The 24,424-nt window shown below is 50.7% G+C and overlaps 30 non-coding genes across 30 annotated transcripts; all 30 read right to left on the reverse strand.

Moving 5' to 3' along the window:
* Window positions 1–83: 83 nt before the first annotated feature.
* On the reverse strand, window positions 84–156 carry Trnaa-agc (transfer RNA alanine (anticodon AGC)). Its single transcript has one exon. It is a non-coding gene; the product is annotated as a tRNA-Ala (tRNA).
* A 416-nt stretch (window positions 157–572) lies between these two features.
* Trnaa-ugc (transfer RNA alanine (anticodon UGC)) lies at window positions 573–645 on the reverse strand. Its single transcript has one exon. It is a non-coding gene; the product is annotated as a tRNA-Ala (tRNA).
* A 1,013-nt stretch (window positions 646–1,658) lies between these two features.
* On the reverse strand, window positions 1,659–1,731 carry Trnaa-agc (transfer RNA alanine (anticodon AGC)). Its single transcript has one exon. It is a non-coding gene; the product is annotated as a tRNA-Ala (tRNA).
* A 416-nt stretch (window positions 1,732–2,147) lies between these two features.
* Trnaa-ugc (transfer RNA alanine (anticodon UGC)) lies at window positions 2,148–2,220 on the reverse strand. The gene has a single exon. It is a non-coding gene; the product is annotated as a tRNA-Ala (tRNA).
* Window positions 2,221–3,234: 1,014 nt separating this feature from the next.
* Window positions 3,235–3,307, reverse strand: Trnaa-agc (transfer RNA alanine (anticodon AGC)). Its single transcript has one exon. It is a non-coding gene; the product is annotated as a tRNA-Ala (tRNA).
* Window positions 3,308–3,723: 416 nt separating this feature from the next.
* On the reverse strand, window positions 3,724–3,796 carry Trnaa-ugc (transfer RNA alanine (anticodon UGC)). Its single transcript has one exon. It is a non-coding gene; the product is annotated as a tRNA-Ala (tRNA).
* A 1,013-nt stretch (window positions 3,797–4,809) lies between these two features.
* Trnaa-agc (transfer RNA alanine (anticodon AGC)) lies at window positions 4,810–4,882 on the reverse strand. Its single transcript has one exon. It is a non-coding gene; the product is annotated as a tRNA-Ala (tRNA).
* Window positions 4,883–5,299: 417 nt separating this feature from the next.
* Window positions 5,300–5,372, reverse strand: Trnaa-ugc (transfer RNA alanine (anticodon UGC)). Its single transcript has one exon. It is a non-coding gene; the product is annotated as a tRNA-Ala (tRNA).
* Window positions 5,373–6,385: 1,013 nt separating this feature from the next.
* Trnaa-agc (transfer RNA alanine (anticodon AGC)) lies at window positions 6,386–6,458 on the reverse strand. The gene has a single exon. It is a non-coding gene; the product is annotated as a tRNA-Ala (tRNA).
* A 416-nt stretch (window positions 6,459–6,874) lies between these two features.
* Window positions 6,875–6,947, reverse strand: Trnaa-ugc (transfer RNA alanine (anticodon UGC)). Its single transcript has one exon. It is a non-coding gene; the product is annotated as a tRNA-Ala (tRNA).
* Window positions 6,948–7,960: 1,013 nt separating this feature from the next.
* Trnaa-agc (transfer RNA alanine (anticodon AGC)) lies at window positions 7,961–8,033 on the reverse strand. The gene has a single exon. It is a non-coding gene; the product is annotated as a tRNA-Ala (tRNA).
* Window positions 8,034–8,449: 416 nt separating this feature from the next.
* On the reverse strand, window positions 8,450–8,522 carry Trnaa-ugc (transfer RNA alanine (anticodon UGC)). The gene has a single exon. It is a non-coding gene; the product is annotated as a tRNA-Ala (tRNA).
* A 1,013-nt stretch (window positions 8,523–9,535) lies between these two features.
* Trnaa-agc (transfer RNA alanine (anticodon AGC)) lies at window positions 9,536–9,608 on the reverse strand. The gene has a single exon. It is a non-coding gene; the product is annotated as a tRNA-Ala (tRNA).
* A 416-nt stretch (window positions 9,609–10,024) lies between these two features.
* Window positions 10,025–10,097, reverse strand: Trnaa-ugc (transfer RNA alanine (anticodon UGC)). Its single transcript has one exon. It is a non-coding gene; the product is annotated as a tRNA-Ala (tRNA).
* A 1,013-nt stretch (window positions 10,098–11,110) lies between these two features.
* Trnaa-agc (transfer RNA alanine (anticodon AGC)) lies at window positions 11,111–11,183 on the reverse strand. Its single transcript has one exon. It is a non-coding gene; the product is annotated as a tRNA-Ala (tRNA).
* Window positions 11,184–11,599: 416 nt separating this feature from the next.
* On the reverse strand, window positions 11,600–11,672 carry Trnaa-ugc (transfer RNA alanine (anticodon UGC)). The gene has a single exon. It is a non-coding gene; the product is annotated as a tRNA-Ala (tRNA).
* A 1,013-nt stretch (window positions 11,673–12,685) lies between these two features.
* On the reverse strand, window positions 12,686–12,758 carry Trnaa-agc (transfer RNA alanine (anticodon AGC)). The gene has a single exon. It is a non-coding gene; the product is annotated as a tRNA-Ala (tRNA).
* Window positions 12,759–13,174: 416 nt separating this feature from the next.
* On the reverse strand, window positions 13,175–13,247 carry Trnaa-ugc (transfer RNA alanine (anticodon UGC)). The gene has a single exon. It is a non-coding gene; the product is annotated as a tRNA-Ala (tRNA).
* Window positions 13,248–14,260: 1,013 nt separating this feature from the next.
* Trnaa-agc (transfer RNA alanine (anticodon AGC)) lies at window positions 14,261–14,333 on the reverse strand. Its single transcript has one exon. It is a non-coding gene; the product is annotated as a tRNA-Ala (tRNA).
* Window positions 14,334–14,749: 416 nt separating this feature from the next.
* Trnaa-ugc (transfer RNA alanine (anticodon UGC)) lies at window positions 14,750–14,822 on the reverse strand. Its single transcript has one exon. It is a non-coding gene; the product is annotated as a tRNA-Ala (tRNA).
* Window positions 14,823–15,835: 1,013 nt separating this feature from the next.
* Trnaa-agc (transfer RNA alanine (anticodon AGC)) lies at window positions 15,836–15,908 on the reverse strand. Its single transcript has one exon. It is a non-coding gene; the product is annotated as a tRNA-Ala (tRNA).
* A 417-nt stretch (window positions 15,909–16,325) lies between these two features.
* Trnaa-ugc (transfer RNA alanine (anticodon UGC)) lies at window positions 16,326–16,398 on the reverse strand. Its single transcript has one exon. It is a non-coding gene; the product is annotated as a tRNA-Ala (tRNA).
* Window positions 16,399–17,403: 1,005 nt separating this feature from the next.
* Window positions 17,404–17,476, reverse strand: Trnaa-agc (transfer RNA alanine (anticodon AGC)). The gene has a single exon. It is a non-coding gene; the product is annotated as a tRNA-Ala (tRNA).
* Window positions 17,477–17,894: 418 nt separating this feature from the next.
* Trnaa-ugc (transfer RNA alanine (anticodon UGC)) lies at window positions 17,895–17,967 on the reverse strand. The gene has a single exon. It is a non-coding gene; the product is annotated as a tRNA-Ala (tRNA).
* Window positions 17,968–18,982: 1,015 nt separating this feature from the next.
* Trnaa-agc (transfer RNA alanine (anticodon AGC)) lies at window positions 18,983–19,055 on the reverse strand. The gene has a single exon. It is a non-coding gene; the product is annotated as a tRNA-Ala (tRNA).
* Window positions 19,056–20,562: 1,507 nt separating this feature from the next.
* On the reverse strand, window positions 20,563–20,636 carry Trnaa-agc (transfer RNA alanine (anticodon AGC)). The gene has a single exon. It is a non-coding gene; the product is annotated as a tRNA-Ala (tRNA).
* A 417-nt stretch (window positions 20,637–21,053) lies between these two features.
* Trnaa-ugc (transfer RNA alanine (anticodon UGC)) lies at window positions 21,054–21,126 on the reverse strand. The gene has a single exon. It is a non-coding gene; the product is annotated as a tRNA-Ala (tRNA).
* A 1,504-nt stretch (window positions 21,127–22,630) lies between these two features.
* On the reverse strand, window positions 22,631–22,703 carry Trnaa-ugc (transfer RNA alanine (anticodon UGC)). The gene has a single exon. It is a non-coding gene; the product is annotated as a tRNA-Ala (tRNA).
* A 1,013-nt stretch (window positions 22,704–23,716) lies between these two features.
* Trnaa-agc (transfer RNA alanine (anticodon AGC)) lies at window positions 23,717–23,789 on the reverse strand. Its single transcript has one exon. It is a non-coding gene; the product is annotated as a tRNA-Ala (tRNA).
* Window positions 23,790–24,204: 415 nt separating this feature from the next.
* Window positions 24,205–24,277, reverse strand: Trnaa-ugc (transfer RNA alanine (anticodon UGC)). Its single transcript has one exon. It is a non-coding gene; the product is annotated as a tRNA-Ala (tRNA).
* Window positions 24,278–24,424: the final 147 nt, after the last annotated feature.

Here is a 24,424-nt window from a genome sequence, read left to right on the forward strand (position 1 = left end):
CTCGTATCTGCCTTGACACATTTTCTGGCTGTGAATTATTCCACTTGCATGGCAGTGTGCGCATGTTGGTGTGTTAAAAATTCTGGAGGCGCTGGGTATCGATCCCAGTACCTCTCGCATGCTAAGCGAGCGCTCTACCATCTGAGCTACGCCCCCTGCTGACGAACTGCGCTACATACAGTCATATCAATTGCACACACCCTTGCACTCCAATTATTCCGCAGACAAACACTACTCTCAATGTGTCTGTGAGGGTGTCTTTCAGGTTTCCTGCATTCTGTATCGAATCGTAGTTGGCCAAAATCAAAGTGGCACGCACGACGTCGAAAATAGCGTTCGGCCAACGCTCTGAGGTAGACGAAAGTGTTGTTCACTCTCTAGACTTCACTGAGGTTAGGCCGTTTTACCCAAGGCAGATTTGCACTCGATGACACCTCGACAACAGCCGGTCCTCACATTTACGTCTTGCTCTCCTTACGTCAGTATACGAGTCTGTGACGCTGGCTTTGCAACAGCTTGCGTGCCTTTAGGCTCGCCGCGACCAACACTTACCACGCACTGACCACAAAACATGGAGGCGCCGGGGCTTGAACCCGGGACCTTTCACATGCAAAGCGAACGCTCTACCAACTGAGCTACGCCCCCAAGCACAACCAAGCTGCGCTGTTCTCCATTCTTTACTACTCTTATGTGCACGGACACGATGGTTGGTTGGTTTGCAGGGCTGAAGGGAACAGAGTACAAAGGCGCGGACGCGTTCATATACACAAGAGTTCCAAGTAGTTTCGATGCTCTGGTATTACGACTGCAAATTCCGTCCGTTTTTAACGTCTTAAATTGAAGGGCCAGTCACAAGTTGCTCTGTTTTCACTCCATGTCGACAATCACACAGCACCTGAGGTAACAAGCACATCTGAAGCCCCATTGTGCACTCGACTGTTCATGCCAACTCACTGCCTCGCACTTTACTACTGTGTACCACTCTTGTCGTCCAACTGCAAAAGACTGGGCCACAACAAGTTTCCGCGTCTCCATTGCACTGCGCAAACTACGAAACGCTCCCCAAACATGGCACTCACCCATGCAGACGACTTTTCCGACTTTACACGACGCTCACGCAACGCTCACGCTAGTGACAGCCTTATTTAGAGCTTGTCGTCGCGCCCAAGCGAGTGAGCACATTTCGCCTACGGCTTAGGCCGCCCACCTAGTGTGGCTGCTCGGTGTCTGCAGGCAGCGAGGGGCTGCAAGCTTTCCGTATTCGCGCCTATGTCACCTCTGCTTGCTTGTCAGAGACAGAGTATCGCAAAACATACAACTCACTCCATGAATTGATTGCTACGGCATCTGTCATCAGCAGTCACAACTAGCAACACCAGTAGCAGCCGACTGCACGTAAAGAATTGGAATGTGCAGTGGGATTTTTGTGAATTCGGCGCAAGGCTCATCTTTCCGACATAGGTTTGAGAATCTTATGGGAACACGAGTACTGTTTCTAAATTAAGTGTAGTGGTTGGAGGAGGGTACTTCCTGCGCATTACAGCACGCTTGCCAATTGTGGCTGCTAATCGTTCGCTCGTATCTGCCTTGACACATTTTCTGGCTGTGAATTATTCCACTTGCATGGCAGTGTGCGCATGTTGGTGTGTTAAAAATTCTGGAGGCGCTGGGTATCGATCCCAGTACCTCTCGCATGCTAAGCGAGCGCTCTACCATCTGAGCTACGCCCCCTGCTGACGAACTGCGCTACATACAGTCATATCAATTGCACACACCCTTGCACTCCAATTATTCCGCAGACAAACACTACTCTCAATGTGTCTGTGAGGGTGTCTTTCAGGTTTCCTGCATTCTGTATCGAATCGTAGTTGGCCAAAATCAAAGTGGCACGCACGACGTCGAAAATAGCGTTCGGCCAACGCTCTGAGGTAGACGAAAGTGTTGTTCACTCTCTAGACTTCACTGAGGTTAGGCCGTTTTACCCAAGGCAGATTTGCACTCGATGACACCTCGACAACAGCCGGTCCTCACATTTACGTCTTGCTCTCCTTACGTCAGTATACGAGTCTGTGACGCTGGCTTTGCAACAGCTTGCGTGCCTTTAGGCTCGCCGCGACCAACACTTACCACGCACTGACCACAAAACATGGAGGCGCCGGGGCTTGAACCCGGGACCTTTCACATGCAAAGCGAACGCTCTACCAACTGAGCTACGCCCCCAAGCACAACCAAGCTGCGCTGTTCTCCATTCTTTACTACTCTTATGTGCACGGACACGATGGTTGGTTGGTTTGCAGGGCTGAAGGGAACAGAGTACAAAGGCGCGGACGCGTTCATATACACAAGAGTTCCAAGTAGTTTCGATGCTCTGGTATTACGACTGCAAATTCCGTCCGTTTTTAACGTCTTAAATTGAAGGGCCAGTCACAAGTTGCTCTGTTTTCACTCCATGTCGACAATCACACAGCACCTGAGGTAACAAGCACATCTGAAGCCCCATTGTGCACTCGACTGTTCATGCCAACTCACTGCCTCGCACTTTACTACTGTGTACCACTCTTGTCGTCCAACTGCAAAAGACTGGGCCACAACAAGTTTCCGCGTCTCCATTGCACTGCGCAAACTACGAAACGCTCCCCAAACATGGCACTACACCCATGCAGACGACTTTTCCGACTTTACACGACGCTCACGCAACGCTCACGCTAGTGACAGCCTTATTTAGAGCTTGTCGTCGCGCCCAAGCGAGTGAGCACATTTCGCCTACGGCTTAGGCCGCCCACCTAGTGTGGCTGCTCGGTGTCTGCAGGCAGCGAGGGGCTGCAAGCTTTCCGTATTCGCGCCTATGTCACCTCTGCTTGCTTGTCAGAGACAGAGTATCGCAAAACATACAACTCACTCCATGAATTGATTGCTACGGCATCTGTCATCAGCAGTCACAACTAGCAACACCAGTAGCAGCCGACTGCACGTAAAGAATTGGAATGTGCAGTGGGATTTTTGTGAATTCGGCGCAAGGCTCATCTTTCCGACATAGGTTTGAGAATCTTATGGGAACACGAGTACTGTTTCTAAATTAAGTGTAGTGGTTGGAGGAGGGTACTTCCTGCGCATTACAGCACGCTTGCCAATTGTGGCTGCTAATCGTTCGCTCGTATCTGCCTTGACACATTTTCTGGCTGTGAATTATTCCACTTGCATGGCAGTGTGCGCATGTTGGTGTGTTAAAAATTCTGGAGGCGCTGGGTATCGATCCCAGTACCTCTCGCATGCTAAGCGAGCGCTCTACCATCTGAGCTACGCCCCCTGCTGACGAACTGCGCTACATACAGTCATATCAATTGCACACACCCTTGCACTCCAATTATTCCGCAGACAAACACTACTCTCAATGTGTCTGTGAGGGTGTCTTTCAGGTTTCCTGCATTCTGTATCGAATCGTAGTTGGCCAAAATCAAAGTGGCACGCACGACGTCGAAAATAGCGTTCGGCCAACGCTCTGAGGTAGACGAAAGTGTTGTTCACTCTCTAGACTTCACTGAGGTTAGGCCGTTTTACCCAAGGCAGATTTGCACTCGATGACACCTCGACAACAGCCGGTCCTCACATTTACGTCTTGCTCTCCTTACGTCAGTATACGAGTCTGTGACGCTGGCTTTGCAACAGCTTGCGTGCCTTTAGGCTCGCCGCGACCAACACTTACCACGCACTGACCACAAAACATGGAGGCGCCGGGGCTTGAACCCGGGACCTTTCACATGCAAAGCGAACGCTCTACCAACTGAGCTACGCCCCCAAGCACAACCAAGCTGCGCTGTTCTCCATTCTTTACTACTCTTATGTGCACGGACACGATGGTTGGTTGGTTTGCAGGGCTGAAGGGAACAGAGTACAAAGGCGCGGACGCGTTCATATACACAAGAGTTCCAAGTAGTTTCGATGCTCTGGTATTACGACTGCAAATTCCGTCCGTTTTTAACGTCTTAAATTGAAGGGCCAGTCACAAGTTGCTCTGTTTTCACTCCATGTCGACAATCACACAGCACCTGAGGTAACAAGCACATCTGAAGCCCCATTGTGCACTCGACTGTTCATGCCAACTCACTGCCTCGCACTTTACTACTGTGTACCACTCTTGTCGTCCAACTGCAAAAGACTGGGCCACAACAAGTTTCCGCGTCTCCATTGCACTGCGCAAACTACGAAACGCTCCCCAAACATGGCACTCACCCATGCAGACGACTTTTCCGACTTTACACGACGCTCACGCAACGCTCACGCTAGTGACAGCCTTATTTAGAGCTTGTCGTCGCGCCCAAGCGAGTGAGCACATTTCGCCTACGGCTTAGGCCGCCCACCTAGTGTGGCTGCTCGGTGTCTGCAGGCAGCGAGGGGCTGCAAGCTTTCCGTATTCGCGCCTATGTCACCTCTGCTTGCTTGTCAGAGACAGAGTATCGCAAAACATACAACTCACTCCATGAATTGATTGCTACGGCATCTGTCATCAGCAGTCACAACTAGCAACACCAGTAGCAGCCGACTGCACGTAAAGAATTGGAATGTGCAGTGGGATTTTTGTGAATTCGGCGCAAGGCTCATCTTTCCGACATAGGTTTGAGAATCTTATGGGAACACGAGTACTGTTTCTAAATTAAGTGTAGTGGTTGGAGGAGGGTACTTCCTGCGCATTACAGCACGCTTGCCAATTGTGGCTGCTAATCGTTCGCTCGTATCTGCCTTGACACATTTTCTGGCTGTGAATTATTCCACTTGCATGGCAGTGTGCGCATGTTGGTGTGTTAAAAATTCTGGAGGCGCTGGGTATCGATCCCAGTACCTCTCGCATGCTAAGCGAGCGCTCTACCATCTGAGCTACGCCCCCTGCTGACGAACTGCGCTACATACAGTCATATCAATTGCACACACCCTTGCACTCCAATTATTCCGCAGACAAACACTACTCTCAATGTGTCTGTGAGGGTGTCTTTCAGGTTTCCTGCATTCTGTATCGAATCGTAGTTGGCCAAAATCAAAGTGGCACGCACGACGTCGAAAATAGCGTTCGGCCAACGCTCTGAGGTAGACGAAAGTGTTGTTCACGTCTCTAGACTTCACTGAGGTTAGGCCGTTTTACCCAAGGCAGATTTGCACTCGATGACACCTCGACAACAGCCGGTCCTCACATTTACGTCTTGCTCTCCTTACGTCAGTATACGAGTCTGTGACGCTGGCTTTGCAACAGCTTGCGTGCCTTTAGGCTCGCCGCGACCAACACTTACCACGCACTGACCACAAAACATGGAGGCGCCGGGGCTTGAACCCGGGACCTTTCACATGCAAAGCGAACGCTCTACCAACTGAGCTACGCCCCCAAGCACAACCAAGCTGCGCTGTTCTCCATTCTTTACTACTCTTATGTGCACGGACACGATGGTTGGTTGGTTTGCAGGGCTGAAGGGAACAGAGTACAAAGGCGCGGACGCGTTCATATACACAAGAGTTCCAAGTAGTTTCGATGCTCTGGTATTACGACTGCAAATTCCGTCCGTTTTTAACGTCTTAAATTGAAGGGCCAGTCACAAGTTGCTCTGTTTTCACTCCATGTCGACAATCACACAGCACCTGAGGTAACAAGCACATCTGAAGCCCCATTGTGCACTCGACTGTTCATGCCAACTCACTGCCTCGCACTTTACTACTGTGTACCACTCTTGTCGTCCAACTGCAAAAGACTGGGCCACAACAAGTTTCCGCGTCTCCATTGCACTGCGCAAACTACGAAACGCTCCCCAAACATGGCACTCACCCATGCAGACGACTTTTCCGACTTTACACGACGCTCACGCAACGCTCACGCTAGTGACAGCCTTATTTAGAGCTTGTCGTCGCGCCCAAGCGAGTGAGCACATTTCGCCTACGGCTTAGGCCGCCCACCTAGTGTGGCTGCTCGGTGTCTGCAGGCAGCGAGGGGCTGCAAGCTTTCCGTATTCGCGCCTATGTCACCTCTGCTTGCTTGTCAGAGACAGAGTATCGCAAAACATACAACTCACTCCATGAATTGATTGCTACGGCATCTGTCATCAGCAGTCACAACTAGCAACACCAGTAGCAGCCGACTGCACGTAAAGAATTGGAATGTGCAGTGGGATTTTTGTGAATTCGGCGCAAGGCTCATCTTTCCGACATAGGTTTGAGAATCTTATGGGAACACGAGTACTGTTTCTAAATTAAGTGTAGTGGTTGGAGGAGGGTACTTCCTGCGCATTACAGCACGCTTGCCAATTGTGGCTGCTAATCGTTCGCTCGTATCTGCCTTGACACATTTTCTGGCTGTGAATTATTCCACTTGCATGGCAGTGTGCGCATGTTGGTGTGTTAAAAATTCTGGAGGCGCTGGGTATCGATCCCAGTACCTCTCGCATGCTAAGCGAGCGCTCTACCATCTGAGCTACGCCCCCTGCTGACGAACTGCGCTACATACAGTCATATCAATTGCACACACCCTTGCACTCCAATTATTCCGCAGACAAACACTACTCTCAATGTGTCTGTGAGGGTGTCTTTCAGGTTTCCTGCATTCTGTATCGAATCGTAGTTGGCCAAAATCAAAGTGGCACGCACGACGTCGAAAATAGCGTTCGGCCAACGCTCTGAGGTAGACGAAAGTGTTGTTCACTCTCTAGACTTCACTGAGGTTAGGCCGTTTTACCCAAGGCAGATTTGCACTCGATGACACCTCGACAACAGCCGGTCCTCACATTTACGTCTTGCTCTCCTTACGTCAGTATACGAGTCTGTGACGCTGGCTTTGCAACAGCTTGCGTGCCTTTAGGCTCGCCGCGACCAACACTTACCACGCACTGACCACAAAACATGGAGGCGCCGGGGCTTGAACCCGGGACCTTTCACATGCAAAGCGAACGCTCTACCAACTGAGCTACGCCCCCAAGCACAACCAAGCTGCGCTGTTCTCCATTCTTTACTACTCTTATGTGCACGGACACGATGGTTGGTTGGTTTGCAGGGCTGAAGGGAACAGAGTACAAAGGCGCGGACGCGTTCATATACACAAGAGTTCCAAGTAGTTTCGATGCTCTGGTATTACGACTGCAAATTCCGTCCGTTTTTAACGTCTTAAATTGAAGGGCCAGTCACAAGTTGCTCTGTTTTCACTCCATGTCGACAATCACACAGCACCTGAGGTAACAAGCACATCTGAAGCCCCATTGTGCACTCGACTGTTCATGCCAACTCACTGCCTCGCACTTTACTACTGTGTACCACTCTTGTCGTCCAACTGCAAAAGACTGGGCCACAACAAGTTTCCGCGTCTCCATTGCACTGCGCAAACTACGAAACGCTCCCCAAACATGGCACTCACCCATGCAGACGACTTTTCCGACTTTACACGACGCTCACGCAACGCTCACGCTAGTGACAGCCTTATTTAGAGCTTGTCGTCGCGCCCAAGCGAGTGAGCACATTTCGCCTACGGCTTAGGCCGCCCACCTAGTGTGGCTGCTCGGTGTCTGCAGGCAGCGAGGGGCTGCAAGCTTTCCGTATTCGCGCCTATGTCACCTCTGCTTGCTTGTCAGAGACAGAGTATCGCAAAACATACAACTCACTCCATGAATTGATTGCTACGGCATCTGTCATCAGCAGTCACAACTAGCAACACCAGTAGCAGCCGACTGCACGTAAAGAATTGGAATGTGCAGTGGGATTTTTGTGAATTCGGCGCAAGGCTCATCTTTCCGACATAGGTTTGAGAATCTTATGGGAACACGAGTACTGTTTCTAAATTAAGTGTAGTGGTTGGAGGAGGGTACTTCCTGCGCATTACAGCACGCTTGCCAATTGTGGCTGCTAATCGTTCGCTCGTATCTGCCTTGACACATTTTCTGGCTGTGAATTATTCCACTTGCATGGCAGTGTGCGCATGTTGGTGTGTTAAAAATTCTGGAGGCGCTGGGTATCGATCCCAGTACCTCTCGCATGCTAAGCGAGCGCTCTACCATCTGAGCTACGCCCCCTGCTGACGAACTGCGCTACATACAGTCATATCAATTGCACACACCCTTGCACTCCAATTATTCCGCAGACAAACACTACTCTCAATGTGTCTGTGAGGGTGTCTTTCAGGTTTCCTGCATTCTGTATCGAATCGTAGTTGGCCAAAATCAAAGTGGCACGCACGACGTCGAAAATAGCGTTCGGCCAACGCTCTGAGGTAGACGAAAGTGTTGTTCACTCTCTAGACTTCACTGAGGTTAGGCCGTTTTACCCAAGGCAGATTTGCACTCGATGACACCTCGACAACAGCCGGTCCTCACATTTACGTCTTGCTCTCCTTACGTCAGTATACGAGTCTGTGACGCTGGCTTTGCAACAGCTTGCGTGCCTTTAGGCTCGCCGCGACCAACACTTACCACGCACTGACCACAAAACATGGAGGCGCCGGGGCTTGAACCCGGGACCTTTCACATGCAAAGCGAACGCTCTACCAACTGAGCTACGCCCCCAAGCACAACCAAGCTGCGCTGTTCTCCATTCTTTACTACTCTTATGTGCACGGACACGATGGTTGGTTGGTTTGCAGGGCTGAAGGGAACAGAGTACAAAGGCGCGGACGCGTTCATATACACAAGAGTTCCAAGTAGTTTCGATGCTCTGGTATTACGACTGCAAATTCCGTCCGTTTTTAACGTCTTAAATTGAAGGGCCAGTCACAAGTTGCTCTGTTTTCACTCCATGTCGACAATCACACAGCACCTGAGGTAACAAGCACATCTGAAGCCCCATTGTGCACTCGACTGTTCATGCCAACTCACTGCCTCGCACTTTACTACTGTGTACCACTCTTGTCGTCCAACTGCAAAAGACTGGGCCACAACAAGTTTCCGCGTCTCCATTGCACTGCGCAAACTACGAAACGCTCCCCAAACATGGCACTCACCCATGCAGACGACTTTTCCGACTTTACACGACGCTCACGCAACGCTCACGCTAGTGACAGCCTTATTTAGAGCTTGTCGTCGCGCCCAAGCGAGTGAGCACATTTCGCCTACGGCTTAGGCCGCCCACCTAGTGTGGCTGCTCGGTGTCTGCAGGCAGCGAGGGGCTGCAAGCTTTCCGTATTCGCGCCTATGTCACCTCTGCTTGCTTGTCAGAGACAGAGTATCGCAAAACATACAACTCACTCCATGAATTGATTGCTACGGCATCTGTCATCAGCAGTCACAACTAGCAACACCAGTAGCAGCCGACTGCACGTAAAGAATTGGAATGTGCAGTGGGATTTTTGTGAATTCGGCGCAAGGCTCATCTTTCCGACATAGGTTTGAGAATCTTATGGGAACACGAGTACTGTTTCTAAATTAAGTGTAGTGGTTGGAGGAGGGTACTTCCTGCGCATTACAGCACGCTTGCCAATTGTGGCTGCTAATCGTTCGCTCGTATCTGCCTTGACACATTTTCTGGCTGTGAATTATTCCACTTGCATGGCAGTGTGCGCATGTTGGTGTGTTAAAAATTCTGGAGGCGCTGGGTATCGATCCCAGTACCTCTCGCATGCTAAGCGAGCGCTCTACCATCTGAGCTACGCCCCCTGCTGACGAACTGCGCTACATACAGTCATATCAATTGCACACACCCTTGCACTCCAATTATTCCGCAGACAAACACTACTCTCAATGTGTCTGTGAGGGTGTCTTTCAGGTTTCCTGCATTCTGTATCGAATCGTAGTTGGCCAAAATCAAAGTGGCACGCACGACGTCGAAAATAGCGTTCGGCCAACGCTCTGAGGTAGACGAAAGTGTTGTTCACTCTCTAGACTTCACTGAGGTTAGGCCGTTTTACCCAAGGCAGATTTGCACTCGATGACACCTCGACAACAGCCGGTCCTCACATTTACGTCTTGCTCTCCTTACGTCAGTATACGAGTCTGTGACGCTGGCTTTGCAACAGCTTGCGTGCCTTTAGGCTCGCCGCGACCAACACTTACCACGCACTGACCACAAAACATGGAGGCGCCGGGGCTTGAACCCGGGACCTTTCACATGCAAAGCGAACGCTCTACCAACTGAGCTACGCCCCCAAGCACAACCAAGCTGCGCTGTTCTCCATTCTTTACTACTCTTATGTGCACGGACACGATGGTTGGTTGGTTTGCAGGGCTGAAGGGAACAGAGTACAAAGGCGCGGACGCGTTCATATACACAAGAGTTCCAAGTAGTTTCGATGCTCTGGTATTACGACTGCAAATTCCGTCCGTTTTTAACGTCTTAAATTGAAGGGCCAGTCACAAGTTGCTCTGTTTTCACTCCATGTCGACAATCACACAGCACCTGAGGTAACAAGCACATCTGAAGCCCCATTGTGCACTCGACTGTTCATGCCAACTCACTGCCTCGCACTTTACTACTGTGTACCACTCTTGTCGTCCAACTGCAAAAGACTGGGCCACAACAAGTTTCCGCGTCTCCATTGCACTGCGCAAACTACGAAACGCTCCCCAAACATGGCACTCACCCATGCAGACGACTTTTCCGACTTTACACGACGCTCACGCAACGCTCACGCTAGTGACAGCCTTATTTAGAGCTTGTCGTCGCGCCCAAGCGAGTGAGCACATTTCGCCTACGGCTTAGGCCGCCCACCTAGTGTGGCTGCTCGGTGTCTGCAGGCAGCGAGGGGCTGCAAGCTTTCCGTATTCGCGCCTATGTCACCTCTGCTTGCTTGTCAGAGACAGAGTATCGCAAAACATACAACTCACTCCATGAATTGATTGCTACGGCATCTGTCATCAGCAGTCACAACTAGCAACACCAGTAGCAGCCGACTGCACGTAAAGAATTGGAATGTGCAGTGGGATTTTTGTGAATTCGGCGCAAGGCTCATCTTTCCGACATAGGTTTGAGAATCTTATGGGAACACGAGTACTGTTTCTAAATTAAGTGTAGTGGTTGGAGGAGGGTACTTCCTGCGCATTACAGCACGCTTGCCAATTGTGGCTGCTAATCGTTCGCTCGTATCTGCCTTGACACATTTTCTGGCTGTGAATTATTCCACTTGCATGGCAGTGTGCGCATGTTGGTGTGTTAAAAATTCTGGAGGCGCTGGGTATCGATCCCAGTACCTCTCGCATGCTAAGCGAGCGCTCTACCATCTGAGCTACGCCCCCTGCTGACGAACTGCGCTACATACAGTCATATCAATTGCACACACCCTTGCACTCCAATTATTCCGCAGACAAACACTACTCTCAATGTGTCTGTGAGGGTGTCTTTCAGGTTTCCTGCATTCTGTATCGAATCGTAGTTGGCCAAAATCAAAGTGGCACGCACGACGTCGAAAATAGCGTTCGGCCAACGCTCTGAGGTAGACGAAAGTGTTGTTCACTCTCTAGACTTCACTGAGGTTAGGCCGTTTTACCCAAGGCAGATTTGCACTCGATGACACCTCGACAACAGCCGGTCCTCACATTTACGTCTTGCTCTCCTTACGTCAGTATACGAGTCTGTGACGCTGGCTTTGCAACAGCTTGCGTGCCTTTAGGCTCGCCGCGACCAACACTTACCACGCACTGACCACAAAACATGGAGGCGCCGGGGCTTGAACCCGGGACCTTTCACATGCAAAGCGAACGCTCTACCAACTGAGCTACGCCCCCAAGCACAACCAAGCTGCGCTGTTCTCCATTCTTTACTACTCTTATGTGCACGGACACGATGGTTGGTTGGTTTGCAGGGCTGAAGGGAACAGAGTACAAAGGCGCGGACGCGTTCATATACACAAGAGTTCCAAGTAGTTTCGATGCTCTGGTATTACGACTGCAAATTCCGTCCGTTTTTAACGTCTTAAATTGAAGGGCCAGTCACAAGTTGCTCTGTTTTCACTCCATGTCGACAATCACACAGCACCTGAGGTAACAAGCACATCTGAAGCCCCATTGTGCACTCGACTGTTCATGCCAACTCACTGCCTCGCACTTTACTACTGTGTACCACTCTTGTCGTCCAACTGCAAAAGACTGGGCCACAACAAGTTTCCGCGTCTCCATTGCACTGCGCAAACTACGAAACGCTCCCCAAACATGGCACTCACCCATGCAGACGACTTTTCCGACTTTACACGACGCTCACGCAACGCTCACGCTAGTGACAGCCTTATTTAGAGCTTGTCGTCGCGCCCAAGCGAGTGAGCACATTTCGCCTACGGCTTAGGCCGCCCACCTAGTGTGGCTGCTCGGTGTCTGCAGGCAGCGAGGGGCTGCAAGCTTTCCGTATTCGCGCCTATGTCACCTCTGCTTGCTTGTCAGAGACAGAGTATCGCAAAACATACAACTCACTCCATGAATTGATTGCTACGGCATCTGTCATCAGCAGTCACAACTAGCAACACCAGTAGCAGCCGACTGCACGTAAAGAATTGGAATGTGCAGTGGGATTTTTGTGAATTCGGCGCAAGGCTCATCTTTCCGACATAGGTTTGAGAATCTTATGGGAACACGAGTACTGTTTCTAAATTAAGTGTAGTGGTTGGAGGAGGGTACTTCCTGCGCATTACAGCACGCTTGCCAATTGTGGCTGCTAATCGTTCGCTCGTATCTGCCTTGACACATTTTCTGGCTGTGAATTATTCCACTTGCATGGCAGTGTGCGCATGTTGGTGTGTTAAAAATTCTGGAGGCGCTGGGTATCGATCCCAGTACCTCTCGCATGCTAAGCGAGCGCTCTACCATCTGAGCTACGCCCCCTGCTGACGAACTGCGCTACATACAGTCATATCAATTGCACACACCCTTGCACTCCAATTATTCCGCAGACAAACACTACTCTCAATGTGTCTGTGAGGGTGTCTTTCAGGTTTCCTGCATTCTGTATCGAATCGTAGTTGGCCAAAATCAAAGTGGCACGCACGACGTCGAAAATAGCGTTCGGCCAACGCTCTGAGGTAGACGAAAGTGTTGTTCACTCTCTAGACTTCACTGAGGTTAGGCCGTTTTACCCAAGGCAGATTTGCACTCGATGACACCTCGACAACAGCCGGTCCTCACATTTACGTCTTGCTCTCCTTACGTCAGTATACGAGTCTGTGACGCTGGCTTTGCAACAGCTTGCGTGCCTTTAGGCTCGCCGCGACCAACACTTACCACGCACTGACCACAAAACATGGAGGCGCCGGGGCTTGAACCCGGGACCTTTCACATGCAAAGCGAACGCTCTACCAACTGAGCTACGCCCCCAAGCACAACCAAGCTGCGCTGTTCTCCATTCTTTACTACTCTTATGTGCACGGACACGATGGTTGGTTGGTTTGCAGGGCTGAAGGGAACAGAGTACAAAGGCGCGGACGCGTTCATATACACAAGAGTTCCAAGTAGTTTCGATGCTCTGGTATTACGACTGCAAATTCCGTCCGTTTTTAACGTCTTAAATTGAAGGGCCAGTCACAAGTTGCTCTGTTTTCACTCCATGTCGACAATCACACAGCACCTGAGGTAACAAGCACATCTGAAGCCCCATTGTGCACTCGACTGTTCATGCCAACTCACTGCCTCGCACTTTACTACTGTGTACCACTCTTGTCGTCCAACTGCAAAAGACTGGGCCACAACAAGTTTCCGCGTCTCCATTGCACTGCGCAAACTACGAAACGCTCCCCAAACATGGCACTCACCCATGCAGACGACTTTTCCGACTTTACACGACGCTCACGCAACGCTCACGCTAGTGACAGCCTTATTTAGAGCTTGTCGTCGCGCCCAAGCGAGTGAGCACATTTCGCCTACGGCTTAGGCCGCCCACCTAGTGTGGCTGCTCGGTGTCTGCAGGCAGCGAGGGGCTGCAAGCTTTCCGTATTCGCGCCTATGTCACCTCTGCTTGCTTGTCAGAGACAGAGTATCGCAAAACATACAACTCACTCCATGAATTGATTGCTACGGCATCTGTCATCAGCAGTCACAACTAGCAACACCAGTAGCAGCCGACTGCACGTAAAGAATTGGAATGTGCAGTGGGATTTTTGTGAATTCGGCGCAAGGCTCATCTTTCCGACATAGGTTTGAGAATCTTATGGGAACACGAGTACTGTTTCTAAATTAAGTGTAGTGGTTGGAGGAGGGTACTTCCTGCGCATTACAGCACGCTTGCCAATTGTGGCTGCTAATCGTTCGCTCGTATCTGCCTTGACACATTTTCTGGCTGTGAATTATTCCACTTGCATGGCAGTGTGCGCATGTTGGTGTGTTAAAAATTCTGGAGGCGCTGGGTATCGATCCCAGTACCTCTCGCATGCTAAGCGAGCGCTCTACCATCTGAGCTACGCCCCCTGCTGACGAACTGCGCTACATACAGTCATATCAATTGCACACACCCTTGCACTCCAATTATTCCGCAGACAAACACTACTCTCAATGTGTCTGTGAGGGTGTCTTTCAGGTTTCCTGCATTCTGTATCGAATCGTAGTTGGCCAAAATCAAAGTGGCACGCACGACGTCGAAAATAGCGTTCGGCCAACGCTCTGAGGTAGACGAAAGTGTTGTTCACTCTCTAGACTTCACTGAGGTTAGGCCGTTTTACCCAAGGCAGATTTGCACTCGATGACACCTCGACAACAGCCGGTCCTCACATTTACGTCTTGCTCTCCTTACGTCAGTATACGAGTCTGTGACGCTGGCTTTGCAACAGCTTGCGTGCCTTTAGGCTCGCCGCGACCAACACTTACCACGCACTGACCACAAAACATGGAGGCGCCGGGGCTTGAACCCGGGACCTTTCACATGCAAAGCGAACGCTCTACCAACTGAGCTACGCCCCCAAGCACAACCAAGCTGCGCTGTTCTCCATTCTTTACTACTCTTATGTGCACGGACACGATGGTTGGTTGGTTTGCAGGGCTGAAGGGAACAGAGTACAAAGGCGCGGACGCGTTCATATACACAAGAGTTCCAAGTAGTTTCGATGCTCTGGTATTACGACTGCAAATTCCGTCCGTTTTTAACGTCTTAAATTGAAGGGCCAGTCACAAGTTGCTCTGTTTTCACTCCATGTCGACAATCACACAGCACCTGAGGTAACAAGCACATCTGAAGCCCCATTGTGCACTCGACTGTTCATGCCAACTCACTGCCTCGCACTTTACTACTGTGTACCACTCTTGTCGTCCAACTGCAAAAGACTGGGCCACAACAAGTTTCCGCGTCTCCATTGCACTGCGCAAACTACGAAACGCTCCCCAAACATGGCACTCACCCATGCAGACGACTTTTCCGACTTTACACGACGCTCACGCAACGCTCACGCTAGTGACAGCCTTATTTAGAGCTTGTCGTCGCGCCCAAGCGAGTGAGCACATTTCGCCTACGGCTTAGGCCGCCCACCTAGTGTGGCTGCTCGGTGTCTGCAGGCAGCGAGGGGCTGCAAGCTTTCCGTATTCGCGCCTATGTCACCTCTGCTTGCTTGTCAGAGACAGAGTATCGCAAAACATACAACTCACTCCATGAATTGATTGCTACGGCATCTGTCATCAGCAGTCACAACTAGCAACACCAGTAGCAGCCGACTGCACGTAAAGAATTGGAATGTGCAGTGGGATTTTTGTGAATTCGGCGCAAGGCTCATCTTTCCGACATAGGTTTGAGAATCTTATGGGAACACGAGTACTGTTTCTAAATTAAGTGTAGTGGTTGGAGGAGGGTACTTCCTGCGCATTACAGCACGCTTGCCAATTGTGGCTGCTAATCGTTCGCTCGTATCTGCCTTGACACATTTTCTGGCTGTGAATTATTCCACTTGCATGGCAGTGTGCGCATGTTGGTGTGTTAAAAATTCTGGAGGCGCTGGGTATCGATCCCAGTACCTCTCGCATGCTAAGCGAGCGCTCTACCATCTGAGCTACGCCCCCTGCTGACGAACTGCGCTACATACAGTCATATCAATTGCACACACCCTTGCACTCCAATTATTCCGCAGACAAACACTACTCTCAATGTGTCTGTGAGGGTGTCTTTCAGGTTTCCTGCATTCTGTATCGAATCGTAGTTGGCCAAAATCAAAGTGGCACGCACGACGTCGAAAATAGCGTTCGGCCAACGCTCTGAGGTAGACGAAAGTGTTGTTCACGTCTCTAGACTTCACTGAGGTTAGGCCGTTTTACCCAAGGCAGATTTGCACTCGATGACACCTCGACAACAGCCGGTCCTCACATTTACGTCTTGCTCTCCTTACGTCAGTATACGAGTCTGTGACGCTGGCTTTGCAACAGCTTGCGTGCCTTTAGGCTCGCCGCGACCAACACTTACCACGCACTGACCACAAAACATGGAGGCGCCGGGGCTTGAACCCGGGACCTTTCACATGCAAAGCGAACGCTCTACCAACTGAGCTACGCCCCCAAGCACAACCAAGCTGCGCTGTTCTCCATTCTTTACTACTCTTATGTGCACGGACACGATGGTTGGTTGGTTTGCAGGGCTGAAGGGAACAGAGTACAAAGGCGCGGACGCGTTCATATACACAAGAGTTCCAAGTAGTTTCGATGCTCTGGTATTACGACTGCAAATTCCGTCCGTTTTTAACGTCTTAAATTGAAGGGCCAGTCACAAGTTGCTCTGTTTTCACTCCATGTCGACAATCACACAGCACCTGAGGTAACAAGCACATCTGAAGCCCCATTGTGCACTCGACTGTTCATGCCAACTCACTGCCTCGCACTTTACTACTGTGTACCACTCTTGTCGTCAAGACTGGGCCACAACAAGTTTCCGCGTCTCCATTGCACTGCGCAAACTACGAAACGCTCCCCAAACATGGCACTCACCCATGCAGACGACTTTTCCGACTTTACACGACGCTCACGCAACGCTCACGCTAGTGACAGCCTTATTTAGAGCTTGTCGTCGCGCCCAAGCGAGTGAGCACATTTCGCCTACGGCTTAGGCCGCCCAACCTAGTGTGGCTGCTCGGTGTCTGCAGGCAGCGAGGGGCTGCAAGCTTTCCGTATTCGCGCCTATGTCACCTCTGCTTGCTTGTCAGAGACAGAGTATCGCAAAACATACAACTCACTCCATGAATTGATTGCTACGGCATCTGTCATCAGCAGTCACAACTAGCAACACCAGTAGCAGCCGACTGCACGTAAAGAATTGGAATGTGCAGTGGGATTTTTGTGAATTCGGCGCAAGGCTCATCTTTCCGACATAGGTTTGAGAATCTTATGGGAACACGAGTACTGTTTCTAAATTAAGTGTAGTGGTTGGAGGAGGGTACTTCCTGCGCATTACAGCACGCTTGCCAATTGTGGCTGCTAATCGTTCGCTCGTATCTGCCTTGACACATTTTCTGGCTGTGAATTATTCCACTTGCATGGCAGTGTGCGCATGTTGGTGTGTTAAAAATTCTGGAGGCGCTGGGTATCGATCCCAGTACCTCTCGCATGCTAAGCGAGCGCTCTACCATCTGAGCTACGCCCCCTGCTGACGAACTGCGCTACATACAGTCATATCAATTGCACACACCCTTGCACTCCAATTATTCCGCAGACAAAACACTACTCTCAATGTGTCTGTGAGGGTGTCTTTCAGGTTTCCTGCATTCTGTATCGAATCGTAGTTGGCCAAAATCAAAGTGGCACGCACGACGTCGAAAATAGCGTTCGGCCAACGCTCTGAGGTAGACGAAAGTGTTGTTCACTCTCTAGACTTCACTGAGGTTAGGCCGTTTTACCCAAGGCAGATTTGCACTCGATGACACCTCGACAACAGCCGGTCCTCACATTTACGTCTTGCTCTCCTTACGTCAGTATACGAGTCTGTGACGCTGGCTTTGCAACAGCTTGCGTGCCTTTAGGCTCGCCGCGACCGACACTTACCCACGCACTGACCACAAAACATGGAGGCGCCGGGGCTTGAACCCGGGACCTTTCACATGCAAAGCGAACGCTCTACCAACTGAGCTACGCCCCCAAGCACAACCAAGCTGCGCTGTTCTCCATTCTTTACTACTCTTATGTGCACGGACACGATGGTTGGTTGGTTTGCAGGGCTGAAGGGAACAGAGTACAAAGGCGCGGACGCGTTCATATACACAAGACTTCCAAGTAGTTTCGATGCTCTGGTATTACGACTGCAAATTCCGTCCGTTTTTAACGTCTTAAATTGAAGGGCCAGTCACAAGTTGCTCTGTTTTCACTCCATGTCGACAATCACACAGCACCTGAGGTAACAAGCACATCTGGAAGCCCCATTGTGCACTCGACTGTTCATGCCAACTCACTGCCTCGCACTTTACTACTGTGTACCACTCTTGTCGTCCAACTGCAAAAGACTGGGCCACAACAAGTTTCCGCGTCTCCATTGCACTGCGCAAACTACGAAACGCTCCCCAAACATGGCACTCACCCATGCAGACGACTTTTCCGACTTTACACGACGCTCACGCAACGCTCACGCTAGTGACAGCCTTATTTAGAGCTTGTCGTCGCGCCCAAGCGAGTGAGCACATTTCGCCTACGGCTTAGGCCGCCCACCTAGTGTGGCTGCTCGGTGTCTGCAGGCAGCGAGGGGCTGCAAGCTTTCCGTATTCGCGCCTATGTCACCTCTGCTTGCTTGTCAGAGACAGAGTATCGCAAAAACATACAACTCACTCCATGAATTGATTGCTACGGCATCTGTCATCAGCAGTCACAACTAGCAACACCAGTAGCAGCCGACTGCACGTAAAGAATTGGAATGTGCAGTGGGATTTTTGTGAATTCGGCGCAAGGCTCATCTTTCCGACATAGGTTTGAGAATCTTATGGGAACACGAGTACTGTTTCTAAATTAAGTGTAGTGGTTGGAGGAGGGTACTTCCTGCGCATTACAGCACGCTTGCCAATTGTGGCTGCTAATCGTTCGCTCGTATCTGCCTTGACACATTTTCTGGCTGTGAATTATTCCACTTGCATGGCAGTGTGCGCATGTTGGTGTGTTAAAAATTCTGGAGGCGCTGGGTATCGATCCCAGTACCTCTCGCATGCTAAGCGAGCGCTCTACCATCTGAGCTACGCCCCCTGCTGACGAACTGCGCTACATACAGTCATATCAATTGCACACACCCTTGCACTCCAATTATTCCGCAGACAAACACTACTCTCAATGTGTCTGTGAGGGTGTCTTTCAGGTTTCCTGCATTCTGTATCGAATCGTAGTTGGCCAAAATCAAAGTGGCACGCACGACGTCGAAAATAGCGTTCGGCCCAACGCTCTGAGGTAGACGAAAGTGTTGTTCACTCTCTAGACTTCACTGAGGTTAGGCCGTTTTACCCAAGGCAGATTTGCACTCGATGACACCTCGACAACAGCCGGTCCTCACATTTACGTCTTGCTCTCCTTACGTCAGTATACGAGTCTGTGACGCTGGCTTTGCAACAGCTTGCGTGCCTTTAGGCTCGCCGCGACCGACACTTACCACGCACTGACCACAAAACATGGAGGCGCCGGGGCTTGAACCCGGGACCTTTCACATGCAAAAGCGAACGCTCTACCAACTGAGCTACGCCCCCAAGCACAACCAAGCTGCGCTGTTCTCCATTCTTTACTACTCTTATGTGCACGGACACGATGGTTGGTTGGTTTGCAGGGCTGAAGGGAACAGAGTACAAAGGCGCGGACGCGTTCATATACACAAGACTTCCAAGTAGTTTCGATGCTCTGGTATTACGACTGCAAATTCCGTCCGTTTTTAACGTCTTAAATTGAAGGGCCAGTCACAAGTTGCTCTGTTTTCACTCCATGTCGACAATCACACAGCACCTGACGGTAACAAGCACATCTGAAGCCCCATTGTTGCACTCGACTGTTCATGCCAACTCACTGCCTCGCACTTTACTACTGTGTACCACTCTTGTCGTCCAACTGCAAAAGACTGGGCCACAACAAGTTTCCGCGTCTCCATTGCACTGCGCAAACTACGAAACGCTCCCCAAACATGGCACTCACCCATGCAGACGACTTTTCCGACTTTACACGACGCTCACGCAACGCTCACGCTAGTGACAGCCTTATTTAGAGCTTGTCGTCGCGCCCAAGCGAGTGAGCACATTTCGCCTACGGCTTAGGCCGCCCACCTAGTGTGGCTGCTCGGTGTCTGCAGGCAGCGAGGGGCTGCAAGCTTTCCGTATTCGCGCCTATGTCACCTCTGCTTGCTTGTCAGAGACAGAGTATCGCAAAACATACAACTCACTCCATGAATTGATTGCTACGGCATCTGTCATCAGCAGTCACAACTAGCAACACCAGTAGCAGCCGACTGCACGTAAAGAATTGGAATGTGCAGTGGGATTTTTGTGAATTCGGCGCAAGGCTCATCTTTCCGACATAGGTTTGAGAATCTTATGGGAACACGAGTACTGTTTCTAAATTAAGTGTAGTGGTTGGAGGAGGGTACTTCCTGCGCATTACAGCACGCTTGCCAATTGTGGCTGCTAATCGTTCGCGTCGTATCTGCCTTGACACATTTTCTGGCTGTGAATTATTCCACTTGCATGGCAGTGTGCGCATGTTGGTGTGTTAAAAATTCTGGAGGCGCTGGGTATCGATCCCAGTACCTCTCGCATGCTAAGCGAGCGCTCTAACCATCTGAGCTACGCCCCCTGCTGACGAACTGCGCTACATACAGTCATATCAATTGCACACACCCTTGCACTCCAATTATTCCGCAGACAAACACTACTCTCAATGTGTCTGTGAGGGTGTCTTTCAGGTTTCCTGCATTCTGTATCGAATCGTAGTTGGCCAAAATCAAAGTGGCACGCACGACGTCGAAAATAGCGTTCGGCCCAACGCTCTGAGGTAGACGAAAGTGTTGTTCACTCTCTAGACTTCACTGAGGTTAGGCCGTTTTACCCAAGGCAGATTTGCACTCGATGACACCTCGACAACAGCCGGTCCTCACATTTACGTCTTGCTCTCCTTACGTCAGTATACGAGTCTGTGACGCTGGCTTTGCAACAGCTTGCGTGCCTTTAGGCTCGCCGCGACCGACACTTACCACGCACTGACCACAAAACATGGAGGCGCCGGGGCTTGAACCCGGGACCTTTCACATGCAAAGCGAACGCTCTACCAACTGAGCTACGCCCCCAAGCACAACCAAGCTGCGCTGTTCTCCATTCTTTACTACTCTTATGTGCACGGACACGATGGTTGGTTGGTTTGCAGGGCTGAAGGGAACAGAGTACAAAGGCGCGGACGCGTTCATATACACAAGACTTCCAAGTAGTTTCGATGCTCTGGTATTACGACTGCAAATTCCGTCCGTTTTTAACGTCTTAAATTGAAGGGCCAGTCACAAGTTGCTCTGTTTTCACTCCATGTCGACAATCACACAGCACCTGAGGTAACAAGCACATTCTGAAGCCCCATTGTGCACTCGACTGTTCATGCCAACTCACTGCCTCGCACTTTACTACTGTGTACCACTCTTGTCGTCCAACTGCAAAAGACTGGGCCACAACAAGTTTCCGCGTCTCCATTGCACTGCGCAAACTACGAAACGCTCCCCAAACATGGCACTCACCCATGCAGACGACTTTTCCGACTTTACACGACGCTCACGCAACGCTCACGCTAGTGACAGCCTTATTTAGAGCTTGTCGTCGCGCCCAAGCGAGTGAGCACATTTCGCCTACGGCTTAGGCCGCCCACCTAGTGTGGCTGCTCGGTGTCTGCAGGCAGCGAGGGGCTGCAAGCTTTCCGTATTCGCGCCTATGTCACCTCTGCTTGCTTGTCAGAGACAGAGTATCGCAAAACATACAACTCACTCCATGAATTGATTGCTACGGCATCTGTCATCAGCAGTCACAACTAGCAACACCAGTAGCAGCCGACTGCACGTAAAGAATTGGAATGTGCAGTGGGATTTTTGTGAATTCGGCGCAAGGCTCATCTTTCCGACATAGGTTTGAGAATCTTATGGGAACACGAGTACTGTTTCTAAATTAAGTGTAGTGGTTGGAGGAGGGTACTTCCTGCGCATTACAGCACGCTTGCCAATTGTGGCTGCTAATCGTTCGCTCGTATCTGCCTTGACACATTTTCTGGCTGTGAATTATTCCACTTGCATGGCAGTGTGCGCATGTTGGTGTGTTAAAAATTCTGGAGGCGCTGGGTATCGATCCAGTACCTCTCGCATGCTAAGCGAGCGCTCTACCATCTGAGCTACGCCCCCTGCTGACGAACTGCGCTACATACAGTCATATCAATTGCACACACCCTTGCACTCCAATTATTCCGCAGACAAACACTACTCTCAATGTGTCTGTGAGGGTGTCTTTCAGGTTTCCTGCATTCTGTATCGAATCGTAGTTGGCCAAAATCAAAGTGGCACGCACGACGTCGAAAATAGCGTTCGGCCAACGCTCTGAGGTAGACGAAAGTGTTGTTCACTCTCTAGACTTCACTGAGGTTAGGCCGTTTTACCCAAGGCAGATTTGCACTCGATGACACCTCGACAACAGCCGGGTCCTCACATTTACGTCTTGCTCTCCTTACGTCAGTATACGAGTCTGTGACGCTGGCTTTGCAACAGCTTGCGTGCCTTTAGGCTCGCCGCGAACCGACACTTACCACGCACTGACCACAAAACATGGAGGCGCCGGGGCTTGAACCCGGGACCTTTCACATGCAAAGCGAACGCTCTACCAACTGAGCTACGCCCCCAAGCACAACCAAGCTGCGCTGTTCTCCATTCTTTACTACTCTTATGTGCACGGACACGATGGTTGGTTGGTTTGCAGGGCTGAAGGGAACAGAGTACAAAGGCGCGGACGCGTTCATATACACAAGACTTCCAAGTAGTTTCGATGCTCTGGTATTACGACTGCAAATTCCGTCCGTTTTTAACGTCTTAAATTGAAGGGCCAGTCACAAGTTGCTCTGTTTTCACTCCATGTCGACAATCACACAGCACCTGAGGTAACAAGCACATCTGAAGCCCCATTGTGCACTCGACTGTTCATGCCAACTCACTGCCTCGCACTTTACTACTGTGTACCACTCTTGTCGTCCAACTGCAAAAGACTGGGCCACAACAAGTTTCCGCGTCTCCATTGCACTGCGCAAACTACGAAACGCTCCCCAAACATGGCACTCACCCATGCAGACGACTTTTCCGACTTTACACGACGCTCACGCAACGCTCACGCTAGTGACAGCCTTATTTAGAGCTTGTCGTCGCGCCCAAGCGAGTGAGCACATTTCGCCTACGGCTTAGGCCGCCCACCTAGTGTGGCTGCTCGGTGTCTGCAGGCAGCGAGGGGCTGCAAGCTTTCCGTATTCGCGCCTATGTCACCTCTGCTTGCTTGTCAGAGACAGAGTATCGCAAAACATACAACTCACTCCATGAATTGATTGCTACGGCATCTGTCATCAGCAGTCACAACTAGCAACACCAGTAGCAGCCGACTGCACGTAAAGAATTGGAATGTGCAGTGGGATTTTTGTGAATTCGGCGCAAGGCTCATCTTTCCGACATAGGTTTGAGAATCTTATGGGAACACGAGTACTGTTTCTAAATTAAGTGTAGTGGTTGGAGGAGGGTACTTCCTGCGCATTACAGCACGCTTGCCAATTGTGGCTGCTAATCGTTCGCTCGTATCTGCCTTGACACATTTTCTGGCTGTGAATTATTCCACTTGCATGGCAGTGTGCGCATGTTGGTGTGTTAAAAATTCTGGAGGCGCTGGGTATCGATCCCAGTACCTCTCGCATGCTAAGCGAGCGCTCTACCATCTGAGCTACGCCCCCTGCTGACGAACTGCGCTACATACAGTCATATCAATTGCACACACCCTTGCACTCCAATTATTCCGCAGACAAACACTACTCTCAATGTGTCTGTGAGGGTGTCTTTCAGGTTTCCTGCATTCTGTATCGAATCGTAGTTGGCCAAAATCAAAGTGGCACGCACGACGTCGAAAATAGCGTTCGGCCAACGCTCTGAGGTAGACGAAAGTGTTGTTCACTCTCTAGACTTCACTGAGGTTAGGCCGTTTTACCCAAGGCAGATTTGCACTCGATGACACCTCGACAACAGCCGGTCCTCACATTTACGTCTTGCTCTCCTTACGTCAGTATACGAGTCTGTGACGCTGGCTTTGCAACAGCTTGCGTGCCTTTAGGCTCGCCGCGACCGACACTTACACGCACTGACCACAAAACATGGAGGCGCCGGGGCTTGAACCCGGGACCTTTCACATGCAAAGCGAACGCTCTACCAACTGAGCTACGCCCCCAAGCACAACCAAGCTGCGCTGTTCTCCATTCTTTACTACTCTTATGTGCACGGACACGATGGTTGGTTGGTTTGCAGGGCTGAAGGGAACAGAGTACAAAGGCGCGGACGCGTTCATATACACAAGACTTCCAAGTAGTTTCGATGC

Source organism: Schistocerca serialis, unplaced genomic scaffold (assembly GCF_023864345.2).
Source record: "Schistocerca serialis cubense isolate TAMUIC-IGC-003099 unplaced genomic scaffold, iqSchSeri2.2 HiC_scaffold_449, whole genome shotgun sequence".
Lineage (NCBI taxonomy): Eukaryota > Metazoa > Arthropoda > Insecta > Orthoptera > Acrididae > Schistocerca > Schistocerca serialis.